General features: G+C 49.6%; 1 long non-coding RNA gene and 1 pseudogene across 1 annotated transcript in view; both read left to right on the plus strand.

The window, feature by feature from the left end:
• LOC135571065 (prominin-1-A-like) overlaps positions 1-13,861 on the plus strand; it is a 66,811-nt pseudogene extending 52,950 nt beyond the window's left edge.
• The window catches only part of LOC135571067 (uncharacterized), a 73,272-nt gene that overhangs the window by 55,479 nt on the left and 707 nt on the right, over positions 1-17,086 (plus strand). The gene's annotated exons all lie outside the window — the stretch shown is intronic.

A 17,086-nucleotide genomic window follows, 5' to 3' on the forward strand; every position in this document is an offset into this window, starting at 1 on the left:
GGGGAGGTGTCTCAGTGTCAGCCCATCAGTAACCTCCATAATGTAATGTATCCTAGCTGACAGGGGAGGTGTCTCAGTGTCAGCCCATCAGTAACCTCCATAATGTAATGTATCCTAGCTGACAGGAGGTGTCTCAGTGTCAGCCCATCAGTAACCTCCATAATGTATCCTAGCTGACAGGGGAGGTGTCTCAGTGTCAGCCCATCAGTAACCTCCATAATGTAATGTATCCTAGCTGACAGGGGAGGTGTCTCAGTGTCAGCCCATCAGTAACCTCCATAATGTAATGTATCCTAGCTGACAGGGGGAGGTGTCTCAGTGTCAGCCCATCAGTAACCTCCATAATGTAATGTATCCTAGCTGACAGGGGAGGTGTCTCAGTGTCAGCCCATCAGTAACCTCCATAATGTAATGTATCCTAGCTGACAGGGGAGGTGTCTCAGTGTCAGCCCATCAGTAACCTCCATAATGTAATGTATCCTAGCTGACAGGGGAGGTGTCTCAGTGTCAGCCCATCAGTAACCTCCATAATGTAATGTATCCTAGCTGACAGGGAGGTGTCTCAGTGTCAGCCCATCAGTAACCTCCATAATGTAATGTATCCTAGCTGACAGGGGGAGGTGTCTCAGTGTCAGCCCATCAGTAACCTCCATAATGTAATGTATCCTAGCTGACAGGGGAGGTGTCTCAGTGTCAGCCCATCAGTAACCTCCATAATGTATCCTAGCTGACAGGGGAGGTGTCTCAGTGTCAGCCCATCAGTAACCTCCATAATGTAATGTATCCTAGCTGACAGGGGAGGTGTCTCAGTGTCAGCCCATCAGTAACCTCCATAATGTAATGTATCCTAGCTGACAGGGGAGGTGTCTCAGTGTCAGCCCATCAGTAACCTCCATAATGTAATGTATCCTAGCTGACAGGGGAGGTGTCTCAGTGTCAGCCCATCAGTAACCTCCATAATGTAATGTATCCTAGCTGACAGGGGGAGGTGTCTCAGTGTCAGCCCATCAGTAACCTCCATAATGTATCCTAGCTGACAGGGGAGGTGTCTCAGTGTCAGCCCATCAGTAACCTCCATAATGTAATGTATCCTAGCTGACAGGGGAGGTGTCTCAGTGTCAGCCCATCAGTAACCTCCATAATGTATCCTAGCTGACAGGGGAGGTGTCTCAGTGTCAGCCCATCAGTAACCTCCATAATGTAATGTATCCTAGCTGACAGGGGAGGTGTCTCAGTGTCAGCCCATCAGTAACCTCCATAATGTAATGTATCCTAGCTGACAGGGGGAGGTGTCTCAGTGTCAGCCCATCAGTAACCTCCATAATGTAATGTATCCTAGCTGACAGGGGAGGTGTCTCAGTGTCAGCCCATCAGTAACCTCCATAATGTATCCTAGCTGACAGGGGAGGTGTCTCAGTGTCAGCCCATCAGTAACCTCCATAATGTAATGTATCCTAGCTGACAGGGGAGGTGTCTCAGTGTCAGCCCATCAGTAACCTCCATAATGTAATGTCCTAGCTGACAGGGAGGTGTCTCAGTGTCAGCCCATCAGTAACCTCCATAATGTAATGTATCCTAGCTGACAGGGGAGGTGTCTCAGTGTCAGCCCATCAGTAACCTCCATAATGTAATGTATCCTAGCTGACAGGGGAGGTGTCTCAGTGTCAGCCCATCAGTAACCTCCATAATGTAATGTATCCTAGCTGACAGGGGAGGTGTCTCAGTGTCAGCCCATCAGTAACCTCCATAATGTAATGTATCCTAGCTGACAGGGGAGGTGTCTCAGTGTCAGCCCATCAGTAACCTCCATAATGTATGACAGGGGAGGTGTCCTGTCAGCCCATCAGTAACCTCCATAATGTAATGTATCCTAGCTGGGGAGGTGTCTCAGTGTCAGCCCATCAGTAACCTCCATAATGTAATGTATCCTAGCTGACAGGGAGGTGTCTCAGTGTCAGCCCATCAGTAACCTCCATAATGTAATGTATCCTAGCTGACAGGGGAGGTGTCTCAGTGTCAGCCCATCAGTAACCTCCATAATGTATCCTAGCTGACAGGGGAGGTGTCTCAGTGTCAGCCCATCAGTAACCTCCATAATGTAATGTATCCTAGCTGACAGGGGAGGTGTCTCAGTGTCAGCCCATCAGTAACCTCCATAATGTAATCCTAGCTGACAGGGGAGGTGTCTCAGTGTCAGCCCATCAGTAACCTCCATAATGTAATGTATCCTAGCTGACAGGGGAGGTGTCTCAGTGTCAGCCCATCAGTAACCTCCATAATGTATCCTAGCTGACAGGGGAGGTGTCTCAGTGTCAGCCCATCAGTAACCTCCATAATGTATCCTAGCTGACAGGGGAGGTGTCTCAGTGTCAGCCCATCAGTAACCTCCATAATGTAATGTATCCTAGCTGACAGGGGAGGTGTCTCAGTGTCAGCCCATCAGTAACCTCCATAATGTAATGTATCCTAGCTGACAGGGGAGGTGTCTCAGTGTCAGCCCATCAGTAACCTCCATAATGTAATGTATCCTAGCTGACAGGGGGAGGTGTCTCAGTGTCAGCCCATCAGTAACCTCCATAATGTATCCTAGCTGACAGGGGAGGTGTCTCAGTGTCAGCCCATCAGTAACCTCCATAATGTATCCTAGCTGACAGGGGAGGTGTCTCAGTGTCAGCCCATCAGTAACCTCCATAATGTAATGTCCTAGCTGACAGGGAGGTGTCTCAGTGTCAGCCCATCAGTAACCTCCATAATGTAATGTATCCTAGCTGACAGGGGAGGTGTCTCAGTGTCAGCCCATCAGTAACCTCCATAATGTATCCTAGCTGACAGGGGAGGTGTCTCAGTGTCAGCCCATCAGTAACCTCCATAATGTAATGTATCCTAGCTGACAGGGAGGTGTCTCAGTGTCAGCCCATCAGTAACCTCCATAATGTAATGTATCCTAGCTGACAGGGGAGGTGTCTCAGTGTCAGCCCATCAGTAACCTCCATAATGTAATGTGTCCTAGCTGACAGGGGAGGTGTCTCAGTGTCAGCCCATCAGTAACCTCCATAATGTAATGTATCCTAGCTGACAGGGGGAGGTGTCTCAGTGTCAGCCCATCAGTAACCTCCATAATGTAATGTATCCTAGCTGACAGGGGAGGTGTCTCAGTGTCAGCCCATCAGTAACCTCCATAATGTAATGTATCCTAGCTGACAGGAGGTGTCTCAGTGTCAGCCCATCAGTAACCTCCATAATGTATCCTAGCTGACAGGGGAGGTGTCTCAGTGTCAGCCCATCAGTAACCTCCATAATGTATCCTAGCTGACAGGGGAGGTGTCTCAGTGTCAGCCCATCAGTAACCTCCATAATGTAATGTATCCTAGCTGACAGGGGAGGTGTCTCAGTGTCAGCCCATCAGTAACCTCCATAATGTATCCTAGCTGACAGGGGGAGGTGTCTCAGTGTCAGCCCATCAGTAACCTCCATAATGTAATGTATCCTAGCTGACAGGGGGAGGTGTCTCAGTGTCAGCCCATCAGTAACCTCCATAATGTAATGTATCCTAGCTGACAGGGGAGGTGTCTCAGTGTCAGCCCATCAGTAACCTCCATAATGTAATGTATCCTAGCTGACAGGGGAGGTGTCTCAGTGTCAGCCCATCAGTAACCTCCATAATGTAATGTATCCTAGCTGACAGGGAGGTGTCTCAGTGTCAGCCCATCAGTAACCTCCATAATGTAATGTATCCTAGCTGACAGGGGAGGTGTCTCAGTGTCAGCCCATCAGTAACCTCCATAATGTATCCTAGCTGACAGGGGAGGTGTCTCTCATTGTCAGCCCATCAGTAACCTCCATAATGTAATGTATCCTAGCTGACAGGGAGGTGTCTCAGTGTCAGCCCATCAGTAACCTCCATAATGTAATGTATCCTAGCTGACAGGGGAGGTGTCTCAGTGTCAGCCCATCAGTAACCTCCATAATGTAATGTATCCTAGCTGACAGGGGAGGTGTCTCGAGTGTCAGCCCATCAGTAACCTCCTCCATAATGTATCCTAGCTGACAGGGGAGGTGTCTCAGTGTCAGCCCATCAGTAACCTCATCCTGACAGGGTGTCCTCCCATAATGTAATGTTTCCTAGCTGACAGGGGAGGTGTCTCAGTGTCAGCCCATCAGTAACCTCCATAATGTATCCTAGCTGACAGGGGAGGTGTCTCAGTGTCAGCCCATCAGTAACCTCCATAATGTAATGTATCCTAGCTGACAGGGGAGGTGTCTCAGTGTCAGCCCATCAGTAACCTCCATAATGTAATGTATCCCATAGCTGACAGGGGAGGTGTCTCAGTGTCAGCCCATCAGTAACCTCCATAATGTAATGTATCCTAGCTGACAGGGGAGGTGTCTTAGTGTCAGCCCATCAGTAACCTCCATAATGTATCCTAGCTGACAGGGGAGGTGTCTCAGTGTCAGCCCATCAGTAATAATGTATCCTAGCTGACAGGGGAGGTGTCTCAGTGTCAGCCCATCAGTAACCTCCATAATGTAATGTATCCTAGCTGACAGGGGAGGTGTCTCAGTGTCAGCCCATCAGTAACCTCCATAATGTAATGTATCCTAGCTGACAGGGGAGGTGTCTCAGTGTCAGCCCATCAGTAACCTCCATAATGTAATGTATCCTAGCTGACAGGGGAGGTGTCTCAGTGTCAGCCCATCAGTAACCTCCATAATGTAATGTATCCTAGCTGACAGGGGGAGGTGTCTCAGTGTCAGCCCATCAGTAACCTCCATAATGTAATGTATCCTAGCTGACAGGGAGGTGTCTCAGTGTCAGCCCATCAGTAACCTCCATAATGTATCCTAGCTGACAGGGGAGGTGTCTCAGTGTCAGCCCATCAGTAACCTCCATAATGTAATGTATCCTAGCTGACAGGGAGGTGTCTCAGTGTCAGCCCATCAGTAACCTCCATAATGTATCCTAGCTGACAGGGAGGTGTCTCAGTGTCAGCCCATCAGTAACCTCCATAATGTATCCTAGCTGACAGGGGAGGTGTCTCAGTGTCAGCCCATCAGTAACCTCCATAATGTAATGTATCCTAGCTGACAGGGGAGGTGTCTCAGTGTCAGCCCATCAGTAACCTCCATAATGTAGCTGACAGGGGAGGTGTATCCTAGCTGACAGGGGGAGGTGTCTCAGTGTCAGCCCATCAGTAACCTCCATAATGTAATGTATCCTAGCTGACAGGGGAGGTGTCTCAGTGTCAGCCCATCAGTAACCTCCATAATGTATCCTAGCTGACAGGGGAGGTGTCTCAGTGTCAGCCCATCAGTAACCTCCATAATGTAATGTATCCTAGCTGACAGGGGAGGTGTCTCAGTGTCAGCCCATCAGTAACCTCCATAATGTAATGTATCCTAGCTGACAGGGAGGTGTCTCAGTGTCAGCCCATCAGTAACCTCCATAATGTATCCTAGCTGACAGGGGAGGTGTCTCAGTGTCAGCCCATCAGTAACCTCCATAATGTAATGTATCCTAGCTGACAGGGAGGTGTCTCAGTGTCAGCCCATCAGTAACCTCCATAATGTATCCCTGGCTGACAGGGGGAGGTGTCTCAGTGTCAGCCCATCAGTAACCTCCATAATGTAATGTATCCTAGCTGACAGGGGGGAGGTGTCTCAGTGTCAGCCCATCAGTAACCTCCATAATGTAATGTATCTGTCAGCTGACAGGGAGGTGTCTCAGTGTCAGCCCATCAGTAACCTGACAGGGGAGGTGTCCATAGCCCATCAGTAACCTCCATAATGTAATGTATCCTAGCTGACAGGGGAGGTGTCTCAGTGTCAGCCCATCAGTAACCTCCATAATGTATATCCTAGCTGACAGGGGAGGTGTCTCAGTGTCAGCCCATCAGTAACCTCCATAATGTAATGTATCCTAGCTGACAGGGGAGGTGTCTCAGTGTCAGCCCATCAGTAACCTCCATAATGTAATGTATGTCTAGCTGACAGGGGAGGTGTCTCAGTGTCAGCCCATCAGTAACCTCCATAATGTAATCCTAGCTGACAGGGGAGGTGTCTCAGTGTCAGCCCATCAGTAACCTCCATAATGTATCCTAGCTGACAGGGGAGGTGTCTCAGTGTCAGCCCATCAGTAACCTCCATAATGTAATGTATCCTAGCTGACAGGGGAGGTGTCTCAGTGTCAGCCCATCAGTAACCTCCATAATGTATCCTAGCTGACAGGGGAGGTGTCTCAGTGTCAGCCCATCAGTAACCTCCATAATGTAATGTATCCTAGCTGACAGGGGAGGTGTCTCAGTGTCAGCCCATCAGTAACCTCCATAATGTAATGTATCTAGCTGACAGGGGAGGTGTCTCAGTGTCAGCCCATCAGTAACCTCCATAATGTAATGTTTCCTGCTGACAGGGGGAGGTGTCTCAGTGTCAGCCCATCAGTAACCTCCAGCTGACAGGGGAGGTGTCTCAGTGTCAGCCCATCAGTAACCTCCATAATGTAATGTATCCTAGCTGACAGGGAGGTGTCTCAGTGTCAGCCCATCAGTAACCTCCATAATGTATCCTAGCTGACAGGGAGGTGTCTCAGTGTCAGCCCATCAGTAACCCCATAATGTATCCTAGCTGACAGGGGGAGGTGTCTCAGTGTCAGCCCATCAGTAACCTCCATAATGTAATGTATCCTAGCTGACAGGGAGGTGTCTCAGTGTCAGCCCATCAGTAACCTCCATAATGTAATGTATCCTAGCTGACAGGGGAGGTGTCTCAGTGTCAGCCCATCAGTAACCTCCATAATGTAATGTATCCTAGCTGACAGGGGAGGTGTCTCAGTGTCAGCCCATCAGTAACCTCCATAATGTAATGTATCCTAGCTGACAGGGGAGGTGTCTCAGTGTCAGCCCATCAGTAACCTCCATAATGTATCCTAGCTGACAGGGGAGGTGTCTCAGTGTCAGCCCATCAGTAACCTCCATAATGTAATGTATCCTAGCTGACAGGGGAGGTGTCTCAGTGTCAGCCCATCAGTAACCTCCATAATGTAATGTATCCTAGCTGACAGGGGAGGTGTCTCAGTGTCAGCCCATCAGTAACCTCCATAATGTATCCTAGCTGACAGGGGGAGGTGTCTCAGTGTCAGCCCATCAGTAACCTCCATAATGTAATGTATCCTAGCTGACAGGGGAGGTGTCTCAGTGTCAGCCCATCAGTAACCTCCATAATGTAATGTATCCTAGCTGACAGGGGAGGTGTCTCAGTGTCAGCCCATCAGTAACCTCCATAATGTAATGTATCCTAGCTGACAGGGGAGGTGTCTCAGTGTCAGCCCATCAGTAACCTCCATAATGTAATGTATCCTAGCTGACAGGGGAGGTGTCTCAGTGTCAGCCCATCAGTAACCTCCATAATGTAATGTGTCCTAGCTGACAGGGGGAGGTGTCTCAGTGTCAGCCCATCAGTAACCTCCATAATGTAATGTATCCTAGCTGACAGGGGAGGTGTCTCAGTGTCAGCCCATCAGTAACCTCCATAATGTAATGTATCCTAGCTGACAGGGGAGGTGTCTCAGTGTCAGCCCATCAGTAACCTCCATAATGTAATGTATCCTAGCTGACAGGGGAGGTGTCTCAGTGTCAGCCCATCAGTAACCTCCATAATGTAATGTATCCTAGCTGACAGGGGAGGTGTCTCAGTGTCAGCCCATCAGTAACCTCCATAATGTAATGTATCCTAGCTGACAGGGGAGGTGTCTCAGTGTCAGCCCATCAGTAACCTCCATAATGTAATGTATCCTAGCTGACAGGGGAGGTGTCTCAGTGTCAGCCCATCAGTAACCTCCATAATGTAATGTATCCTAGCTGACAGGGGAGGTGTCTCAGTGTCAGCCCATCAGTAACCTCCATAATGTAATGTATCCTAGCTGACAGGGGAGGTGTCTCAGTGTCAGCCCATCAGTAACCTCCATAATGTAATGTATCCTAGCTGACAGGGGAGGTGTCTCAGTGTCAGCCCATCAGTAACCTCCATAATGTAATGTATCCTAGCTGACAGGGGAGGTGTCTCAGTGTCAGCCCATCAGTAACCTCCATAATGTAATGTATCCTAGCTGACAGGGGAGGTGTCTCAGTGTCAGCCCATCAGTAACCTCCATAATGTATCCTAGCTGACAGGGGAGGTGTCTCAGTGTCAGCCCATCAGTAACCTCCATAATGTAATGTATCCTAGCTGACAGGGGAGGTGTCTCAGTGTCAGCCCATCAGTAACCTCCATAATGTAATGTATCCTAGCTGACAGGGGAGGTGTCTCAGTGTCAGCCCATCAGTAACCTCCATAATGTAATGTCCTAGCTGACAGGGGAGGTGTCTCAGTGTCAGCCCATCAGTAACCTCCATAATGTAATGTATCCTAGCTGACAGGGGAGGTGTCTCAGTGTCAGCCCATCAGTAACCTCCATAATGTAATGTATCCTAGCTGACAGGGGAGGTGTCTCAGTGTCAGCCCATCAGTAACCTCCATAATGTATCCTAGCTGACAGGGGAGGTGTCTCAGTGTCAGCCCATCAGTAACCTCCATAATGTAATGTATCCTAGCTGACAGGGGAGGTGTCTCAGTGTCAGCCCATCAGTAACCTCCATAATGTAATGTATCCTAGCTGACAGGGGAGGTGTCTCAGTGTCAGCCCATCAGTAACCTCCATAATGTAATGTATCCTAGCTGACAGGGAGGTGTCTCAGTGTCAGCCCATCAGTAACCTCCATAATGTAATGTGTCCTAGCTGACAGGGGAGGTGTCTCAGTGTCAGCCCATCAGTAACCTCCATAATGTAATGTATCCTAGCTGACAGGGAGGTGTCTCAGTGTCAGCCCATCAGTAACCTCCATAATGTAATGTATCCTAGCTGACAGGGAGGTGTCTCAGTGTCAGCCCATCAGTAACCTCCATAATGTAATCCTAGCTGACAGGGGAGGTGTCTCAGTGTCAGCCCATCAGTAACCTCCATAAATGTATCCTAGCTGACAGGGAGGTGTCTCAGTGTCAGCCCATCAGTAACCTCCATAATGTAATGTATCCTAGCTGACAGGGGAGGTGTCTCAGTGTCAGCCCATCAGTAACCTCCATAATGTAATGTATCCTAGCTGACAGGGAGGTGTCTCAGTGTCAGCCCATCAGTAACCTCCATAATGTAATGTATCCTAGCTGACAGGGGAGGTGTCTCAGTGTCAGCCCATCAGTAACCTCCATAATGTAATGTATCCTAGCTGACAGGGGGAGGTGTCTCAGTGTCAGCCCATCAGTAACCTCCATAATGTATCCTAGCTGACAGGGGAGGTGTCTCAGTGTCAGCCCATCAGTAACCTCCATAATGTAATGTATCCTAGCTGACAGGGGAGGTGTCTCAGTGTCAGCCCATCAGTAACCTCCATAATGTAATCCTAGCTGACAGGGGAGGTGTCTCAGTGTCAGCCCATCAGTAACCTCCATAATGTAATGTATCCTAGCTGACAGGGGAGGTGTCTCAGTGTCAGCCCATCAGTAACCTCCATAATGTATCCTAGCTGACAGGGGAGGTGTCTCAGTGTCAGCCCATCAGTAACCTCCATAATGTAATGTATCCTAGCTGACAGGGGAGGTGTCTCAGTGTCAGCCCATCAGTAACCTCCATAATGTATCCTAGCTGACAGGGGAGGTGTCTCAGTGTCAGCCCATCAGTAACCTCCATAATGTAATGTATCCTAGCTGACAGGGGAGGTGTCTCAGTGTCAGCCCATCAGTAACCTCCATAATGTAATGTATCCTAGCTGACAGGGGAGGTGTCTCAGTGTCAGCCCATCAGTAACCTCCATAATGTATGTGTCCTAGCTGACAGGGGAGGTGTCTCAGTGTCAGCCCATCAGTAACCTCCATAATGTAATGTATCCTAGCTGACAGGGGAGGTGTCTCAGTGTCAGCCCATCAGTAACCTCCATAATGTAATGTATCCTAGCTGACAGGGGAGGTGTCTCAGTGTCAGCCCATCAGTAACCTCCATAATGTAATGTATCCTAGCTGACAGGGGAGGTGTCTCAGTGTCAGCCCATCAGTAACCTCCATAATGTAATGTATCCTAGCTGACAGGGGAGGTGTCTCAGTGTAAGCCCATCAGTAACCTCATTGACTCCATGGAGATCGTGGCCTGCATGCTTCATAGTCGACTCAGTGGTAAGAGCTGTCTGTGTGTGTCAGTATGTGCTGTGTGTGTTTGCCGGTGTTTGTGTGTGTGTCAGTATGTGCTGTGTGTGTGTGTCGGTATGTGCTGTGTGTGTGTGTCGGTATGTGCTGTGTGTGTTTGTCGGTATGTGCTGTGTGTGTTTGTCGGTATGTGCTGTGTGTGTGTCGGTATGTGCTGTGTGTGTTTGTGCTGTGTGTGTGTCGGTGTGTGCTGTGTGTGTTTGTCAGTATGTGCTGTGTGTGTTTGTCGGTATGTGCTGTGTGTGTGTGTCAGTATGTGCTGTGTGTGTGTCGGTATGTGCTGTGTGTGTGTGTGTCGGTATGTGCTTTGTGTGTGTCGGTATGTGCTGTGTGTGTTTGTCAGTATGCTGCTGTGTGTCAGTATGTGCTGTGTGTGTGTGTCGGTATGTGCTGTGTGTGTTTGTGTCGGTATGTGCTGTGTGTGTTTGTCGGTATGTGCTGTGTGTGTTTGTCGGTATGTGCTGTGTGTGTTTGTCAGTATGTGCTGTGTGTGTTGTGTCGGTATGTGCTGTGTGTCGGTATGTGCTGTGTGTGTTTGTCGGTATGTGCTGTGTGTGTGTGTCAGTATGTGCTGTGTGTTTTTGTCGGTGTGCTGTGTGTGTGTCAGTATGTGCTGTGTGTGTGTGTCGGTATGTGCTGTGTGTGTGTCGGTATGTGCTGTGTGTGTGTGTGTCGGTCGGTATGTGCTGTGTGTGTTTGTCGGTATGTGCTGTGTGTGTGTGTCAGTATGTGCTGTGTGTGTTTGTCGGTATGTGCTGTGTGTCAGTATGTGCTGTGTGTCAGTATGTGCTGTGTGTCAGTATGTGCTGTGTGTGTGTCGGTATGTGCTGTGTGTGTTGTGCTGTGTGTGTGTGTGCTGTGTGTGGTATGTGCTGTGTGTGTTTGTCGGTATGTGCTGTGTGTGTTGTCGGTATGTGCTGTGTGTGTTTGTCGGTATGTGCTGTGTGTCGGTATGTGCTGTGTGTCGTATGTGCTGTGTGTGTTTGTCGGTATGTGCTGTGTGTGTGTGTCAGGTATGTGCTGTGTGTGTTGTGCTGTGTATGTGCTGTGTGTGTGTTGTCAGTATGTGCTGTGTGTGTTTGTCGGTATGTGCTGTGTGTGTTGTCGGTATGTGCTGTGTGTGTTTGTCGGTATGTGCTGTGTGTGTTTGTCGGTATGTGCTGTGTGTGTTTGTCTGAGTTATGTGCTGTGTGTGTTATAGAACACGTTCTGTGGTCTGTGGTTGCTGTGTGTCAGTATGTGCTGTGTGTCAGTCATGTGCTGTGTGTGGATGTACGGATGTGCTGTTTGTGTTTGTCAGTACACACAGTATGTGCTGTGTGTGTGTCTATGTGCTGTTTGTGTTTGTCGGATCCAGCAGTGCTGTGTGTGTTTCGGTGACCACAAAGTGCTGTGTGTGTTTGTCTTCATGTGACAGCTGTGTGTCACTGGCTGTGTGTGTTGTCAACATGTGCTGTGTGTCCCAACAAATCACGTGGCAGACAACTGTCCCAACAAATGAGGCTGACAACTCTCCCAACAAATGTGCAGTGCAACTGTCCCAGTAAATGTGCTGACAACTGTCCCAACAAATCACGTAGGCTGTGTCCCAGTATGTGCTGTGTGTGTTTCCCAACAAATCACGAGGCAGACATGACAGTGTGCTGTGTGTGTTTGTCCCAACAAATATGTGCTGTGTCCCAACAAATCACTGAGTGTGTGTCCCAACAAATATGTGCTGTGTGTCCCAACAAATCACGAGGCAGACATGCTGTGTGTCAGTAATGTGCTGTGTGTCAGTATGTGCTGTGTGTCACCTCCCATAGGCAGTGACAGACAACTCTCCCCATGTGCTGTGTCTCCCAACAAATCACGAGGCAGACATGCCAGACAACTCTCCCAACAAATCACGGACATGTGCTGTGTGTGTGTCAGTATGTGCTGTGTGTGTCACGAGGCAGACATGTGACAACTCTCCCAACAATGTATGTGGCAGACAACTCTCCCAACAAATCACGTCAGTATGTGCTGTGTCCCAACAAATCACGAGTAGACATGCTGTGTCCCAACAAATCACGAGGCAGACATGTGCTGTCACGTGTCAGGCATGTGCTGTGTCCCAACAAATCACGAGTAGACAACTGTCCCAACAAATCACGAGGCAGACATGACAGACAACTCTGACAAATGTGGTCGGCATGTGCTGTGTGTGTGTCGGCATGTGCTGTGTGTGTTTGTCACGTAGTGCTGTGTGTCAGACAACTCTGCTGTGGCAGACAACTTTCCCAACAAATCGGTATGTGACAACTGTCCCAACAAATGTCGGTATGTGCTGTGTGTCGACAGTAACTGTGCCAACAAATGTGGTGTTTGACAGACAACTGTGCTGTGTGTCAAATCACGTGTGTGCAGACAACTGCTGTGTGTGTGTCACGGTATGTGCTGTGTGTGTTTGTCAATGTGCTGTGTGTGTTTGTCGGTATGTGCAGACATGACAGTCGGTATGTGCTGTGTGTGTTTGTCGTATGTGCAGTCAACTTTGTCGGTATGTGCTGTGTGTGTTCGGTCTGAGTTAATGTTATATATCTCTGTGTTATAGAACACGTTCTGGTTCGGTCTGGCAGTGGTTGCTGTGTGTTCCTGGTTCCCAGCATCATCCTGTCAGTCAAACTGGCCAAGTACTACAGGAGGATGGATACGGAGGACAACTCTCCCAACAAATCAAGAGACAACTCTCCCAACAAATCACACAACAACTCTCCCACAAATCACGCACACAACTCTCCCAACAAATCACGAGGCACACACAAATCACGAGGCAGACATGACAGACAGCTCTCCCAACAAATCACAGGCAGGCAACTCTCCCAACAAACACAGGTATAAATGACACACACTTCTCAACAAATGGCTATTTTCTCCCAGTCTTGAAAACGACCGATCCAGCAGTGACTAGGATCTGGTTTCAAATGACCACAAAGACAATTCTCCGAAAAATCAGCAGACATGGGTCAACTCTTCATGACAGACAGCTCTTCCGACAAATCACGAGACAGACAACTCTCCCAACAAATCACGAGGCAGACAACTCTCCCAACAAATCACGAGGCAGACATGCCAGACAACTCTCCCAACAAATCACGAGGCAGACAACTCTCCCAACAAATCACGAGGCAGACATGACAGACAACTCTCCCAACAAATCACGAGGCAGACATGCCAGACAACTCTCCCAACAAATCACGAGGCAGACATGACAGACAACTCTCCCAACAAATCACGAGGCAGACATGACAGACAACTCTCCCAACAAATCACGAGGCAGACAACTCTCCCAACAAATCACGAGGCAGACATGACAGACAACTCTCCCAACAAATCACGAGGCAGACAACTCTCCCAACAAATCACGAGGCAGACATGCCAGACAACTCTACCAACAAATCACGACGCAGACATGACAGACAACCTGCCAAACCTGCCGGTGTACCTGGGATAACCTATCCATGGGATAATCGATCCCTGCATAGTGGAAGTTGCCACTGGACCCCACCACAACAGGTGAATGATCTCCACAAATCAAGGTTGCTTGGACCAATGGGGAGCCACAAGAGTCAACAGCAAGCCCCTGAGGCGCGCCCTCTCCAACGGCGGCTGAATCAGCTTCACGGGAGGAAATGTGTAAAGGAGGATCCGAGGCCAGTGAAGTGCTCGACTCCCTCATCGAGGAAAAACAGACGACAATGCAAGTTGTGTAATGTGATGTCTAAAGATCTATGTCGGCCCTGCTGAAGATTTCCCTTATCTGGGAGAACACCACCCCTGAGGAAGAGTTCCCTTATCTGGGAGAACACCACCCCTGAGGAAGAGTTCCCTTATCTGGGAGAACACCACCCCTGAGGAAGAGTTCCCTTATCTGGGAGAACACCACCCCTGAGGAAGAGTTCCCTTATCTGGGAGAACACCACCCCTGAGGAAGAGTTCCCTTATCTGGGAGAACATCACCCCTGAGGAAGAGTTCCCTTATCTGGGAGAACACCACCCCTGAGAGTGGAGGCTAATCTGCACCCAAATTGAGGCAACTGGGGACATGTGTTTCCCAGAGTGAAAGCATGTGCACACTGCTCCCAGCAATAGGGAGCGATCCAAGTTGAGGAGGTAGTCTCTCCCCGTCCCCGTTGATGCACGCCACCACTGGCCCGACCAAAGCAGGGGAAAGCGCCTTAGTGTCAGATATACCGGTAGGATCTCTGGGTAATTGATATGCGATCCACACCAATGTCGATACCCCCAGAATCTTTCTTACAGCGCACCCAACCCTCAGGGCGCAAAGCGCCTTAGTGTCAGATATACCGGTAGGATCTCTGGGTAATTGATATGCGATCCACACCAATGTCGATACCCCCAGAATCTTTCTTACACCCCACCCTCAGGGGAAAGCGCCTTAGTGTCGCACCCCCACCCTCAGGGGAAAGCGCCTTAGTGTCAGATATACCGGTAGGATCTCTGGGTAATTGATATGCGAGGATCTCTGGGTAAAAGCGCCTTGATATGCTCTGGGTAATTGATGCGATCCACACCAATGTCGATACCCCCAGAATCGGTTGCCTTTCTAACAGCGCACCCCACCCTCAGGGGAAAGTGTCTGTTGTGATCACCTTGTGGGATACAACTGAGTCCATGGGAGCCCCCTGACAATAGCAGAGGTTCCCAGCACTGGTTCATGGCCCATAGACCTGACACCCAAAGTGACCGGCTTAGGCTGCGAAATGCATCCAGGTGAGTGGTTAGCACTCAGCGCTGGAAGGGCCACATGAACAATAGCCCCAGGGGAACAACTTACATCACAGAAGCCATCGTCCCCAGTAGAAGTAGGGAGTAGGCACGGGCAACAACGCCCTTTGTGACATAACCGAAGTTTGGCTGAGCAGAGCCGGAACTCAGACACCCTCTGTGGGGATAGAAAAGCAAGTGAGTCTAGCTCAGGACCTAGAAACAGAATGTGCTGATGTGGAGTCAGACAGGTAACTTTTCTGGTTTCTTTGGAAGACTAGAGACTGAATACGGGACAGTAGAATGGATGTGTGTTACATTTCTTGCTCCCTCGACGACTCCGGAGGCGGCTTGTGAGCATTTTGAGTTTGTAGACTCTGAGATGCTTGCTGAGGGCACATAGGTCTAGAATGGGACGTAAAGTCCTCTCCCTTTTCGGAACCAGGAAATACCGACTGCACCAGCCATCTTGGATTGTCAACGGATTGCCAGCTTCTGGAGACGGGAGGATATTTCCTCCCTCAAAACAGGCGCTGAAGCCTCGGGAATAGTCGACCTGATGACGCTGCAGAAGCGCGGAAAGACGAACAACAAGCCTGTACCCCGACATCACTGTTCACGTAACCTAACTTAGCAGGCATAAAAAAGAAAAGCCAGAAACTAGGTCCCCTACATACTAGTTTTGACGAGAAGAAAAATAACTGTCGGGGAGGTTCTGTTCTGTTCAACCAATCTAGTAAATGAGTGTCACCTTGGAGTGATGCCTTGTTAATGTCCAAAAGCAGAAGTCACGTCATAGTCTCTCTCTCCATTTCCCCTGAAAACCCGGAACATCTGGCTGTTGGGGACCCTGCAGAGGCTACTATTCGTATGATCCAGGGTGACACTGCGCATGCCCGCCATTGGTCAGAGCAGATAGCGAGCCTCCCATGACTCTGAAGAGGCGGGACACCACTTTGTGGATTGGGAGAGATTGGAATTGGAAAAATAACCACCACTCTTGACAACTGTGAGTCCGAACATGAAGAAGGGACCCTTTTCATTGAACTCACATGCAGGAGACATACGTGAACACTGCGGAACTCAAGGTTGAAGAAACTGTATTGTGCCATGGTTTGCCTAAAGCCCGGCCCACTCTGGGTACCATGGCTCAGTGATCAGTGACGTACCCTGATTGGCCACTTGGGGGTACTGTTGTCACAACGAGCCTCACTCGGTTAAGGCGGTAAGACGGTAACCGGCCGGCACCCAGCACCGGTAGAGACAACAGTACATCAGCCTCAACTGTCAGTAAGAGTGTCCATGATTAAGTTTTTTAATGAAGAGATTGAGATAAGTGTTTGATGAGTGTTTGTTGCAGCTCGTTCCAGTCGCAGCGAACTGAAAAGACGAGCGACCCAAAAGAGAAAAAAGAGAGGCAAGCGGTGGGGCTTACCCACCGAGCCTGGCCGCCCTCTGTCTTCGAGTAGCCACCCGTAACCGGCAACAGAGCGTACAGGAGCCGGGTTGAGCCGGGCAGCACAGACCTCACGCCGACATACCGCAACTATGACTCAGCCAAGGTACGAGCACCCAGGAGAGAAAGTCAGTATCAGAAACACCAAGGCCCCTCATGAATGCTACAGGATTGTCAAGAGAACCTGGAGTACGTGGAGTATGGGAACAGCCGGGGACTGATACCGTCTCCTAGTCCACTGCTACTGATATCGTCCCCTAGTCCCAGTCCACTGCTACCGTCTCCCAGTCTCCTAGTCTCCTAGTCCCCTAGTCTCCCAGTCTCCTAGGCCCCTAGTCTCCCAGTCTCCTAGGCCCCTAGTCTCCTAGTCCCCTAGTCTCCCAGTCCCCTAGTCTCCTAGTCTCCCAGTCCCCTAGTCTCCCAGTCCCCTAGTCTCCCAGTCCCCTAGTCTCCCAGTCTCCTAGTCCCCCAGTCTCCTAGTCCCCTAGTCTCCCAGTCTCCTAGTCCCCTAGTCCCACACAAACTGATTAGAGCACCACGAAGCATCTCTTCTGTCCTTCTCTTTCTGTCATTGGTCTCTCTTTTATTCTTTCTCTCCTTCTCTACCTCTCTCCTCCTTTCCCCCTCTCCTCTTTTCTCCCCTCCCCTCTTCTC

The sequence above is a fragment of the Oncorhynchus nerka genome, unplaced genomic scaffold, assembly GCF_034236695.1.
Source record: "Oncorhynchus nerka isolate Pitt River unplaced genomic scaffold, Oner_Uvic_2.0 unplaced_scaffold_811, whole genome shotgun sequence".
NCBI classification, from domain to species: Eukaryota; Metazoa; Chordata; class Actinopteri; order Salmoniformes; family Salmonidae; genus Oncorhynchus; species Oncorhynchus nerka.